Raw genomic sequence first — 1,926 nt, 5'->3', positions numbered from 1 at the left:
CCCCCCCGCCCCCTTCCCCCGTCTCAATTTATGTGATGTAGTTTGACTGGGCATGGAGTTTAAGAAATATGGGAAGATTTTGCTAAGTTCCATAACTACCCTTAAATTTTTAAATAGGAACACTTTTGTGTATTTCTTGCCAAATAAGTGGACTTTTGGCAAAAAGTCCACAAAAGTGTTGTTATAATTTATAGAGTTGATTGATCTTCCTTGTGGTGATCCTACTTAACTAGCTTTTGGATTCTCTTTCTATGGTAACAACTGGTTTCCTTGAACATCTGTTTGTTCAGTATTATATGTTTATTCTGACCCCCCCAAATGCTAAAAGTTCACATCATTTGTTGTTCTATTAAAAGCTTAACACTAGAGTACATTGCAGTGAATTCAGAATATTACTTTTGCGTAAAACTGATATGAATAAGTATGTTATGAATTTTTATGTCAAATCTAACCTTGTGCCATTTGATTATGCGAAGCAGTTTTATATTCAACCATATGGTTGTACTAAGCTAAGAGAATTGGTCAAACTTGGATAGGAGCACAATGTGTGCATGACAGACAGACGATTGACCTACCAAACCACTCCCAAACCATTTTATTTTTCTTGAGCAGTTGAGCCCTTTTCCCCCTCACTATACAACCTTTTAATTAGAAATGCTATGTTATGGAGTTCGAGAAAAGATTATCTTACTCAATATATCCACAACTGGTGTTAATCGAGCTGTAATGAAAGAACAAAATGGATTGTTCACCAGGAAAATGTGAAGAGCCACATCATAAACCAATAAAAGCTCTTAGTGTGTTTCTTTTATTCTTCTCAGTCATTCTTCTAAAAAAAAGGCAATGTGCATATGTGGTGATTATGTGTTTAAGTGTTCTCAAATTAGCAGAAAAGAAAGAAGTTATTTCCTTTATAGCTATGCCTTTTACTGAGATATGTAATTATTTTAACAAGTTCTGCAGTATGTTTTGGTTGGTTGATTCTTATACTGATCATAATATTCTCCTAATCATAATATGTTGATTCATTAATGACCTTTATTTTCTTTTGTAGATATATCGGTAGTAGCAGCAAGCCATGTTTAGGATTTCTCCTCATCAATCACTACAAGAAAAATAGTCTCTAAGGAAGGGAAATCTAGTCCCTAAAANNTTTTATTCTTCTAAAGAAAAGGCAATGTGCATATGTGGTGATTATGTGTTTTAAGTGTTCTCAAATTAGCAGAAAAGAAAGAAGTTATTTCCTTTATAGCTATGCCTTTTACTGAGATATGTAATTATTTTAACAAGTTCTGCTGTATGTTTTTGGTTGGTTGATTCTTATACTAATCATATTATGCTCCTAATCATAATATGTTGATTCATTAATGACCTTTATTTTCTTTTGTAGATACATTGGTAGTAGCAGCAAGCCATGTTTAGGATTTCTCCTCATCAATCCTCACCTTGCAAGATTATTTCTTTTATCTTGGTTCTGTTGCCATTACAGACTCTCCACGACTCGTACTTACATCACATTGGAATTGCAGAAAATGCATGCTGCTTTCTTTGCAATGCCAACAATAAGACGATTAGCCAAGTTCTAATCGATTGGACAAAAGTCATGGCTCGATCTTACAATGTCCTAGCTACTACCATCTAATGGTACTAACGCTAGCTGTAGTACTTCTCATTTTGCTTGTAGGGATGACAAGGGGTGGGGGGGTTGCAGTTCTACAATTTGATATGAAGTCACAAGATTCATAGTAACTAAATAGCAAAAAGCATTAACAGTTAAACTTTTGAACCTTTAAGCATTTTTAGATTGTCAACTTTCTTTCAGATTACTAGTTAATATTATTAAGACTATGGAGTTATACTATATCTCGCTCATAACCAACATCTAAACAATCCTCCATACATTAAATGTCCCCCCCCCCCCCCCTC

The sequence above is a fragment of the Solanum stenotomum genome, unplaced genomic scaffold (genome assembly GCF_019186545.1).
Source record: "Solanum stenotomum isolate F172 unplaced genomic scaffold, ASM1918654v1 scaffold9649, whole genome shotgun sequence".
In the NCBI taxonomy this organism is placed as follows: Eukaryota; Viridiplantae; Streptophyta; class Magnoliopsida; order Solanales; family Solanaceae; genus Solanum; species Solanum stenotomum.
Note: the sequence above shows the minus strand (reverse complement) of the source record.